Genomic DNA, 381 nt, shown 5'->3' with positions numbered 1-381 from the left:
TCGTTGTGTGATGGTTGCTGTAAACTGTTTGTTAAAAAGCCACTGTGATTAATGTAGTTTTATCAGTACTCAGTAGATATTTATATGAAACATTATTGTCACAATTTTCTCCTTTTTTAATTTATCTAGTCGTGGGATTATTACATCATTTTCCCTGTGTACAGATCTCTAAATAAAAGACTTATTGGATAGCGCTCTCTTATTCCATCCCCTGTTAATATCATTGCAACAAGCGTGTGAGATACAAATGAAAATTCATAACACAATAAAACAAAGACTCTGTTCTTTTCTTCATATATATTGATGTTTTAATCATTAACAGCTATGGCAAAGTTAATGATTTATTGGCACTGATTATTGTAACGAAAATGTTGATAATTG

Source organism: Penaeus monodon, chromosome 20, assembly GCF_015228065.2.
Source record: "Penaeus monodon isolate SGIC_2016 chromosome 20, NSTDA_Pmon_1, whole genome shotgun sequence".
Lineage (NCBI taxonomy): Eukaryota > Metazoa > Arthropoda > Malacostraca > Decapoda > Penaeidae > Penaeus > Penaeus monodon.
This window is presented reverse-complemented; position numbering follows the sequence as displayed.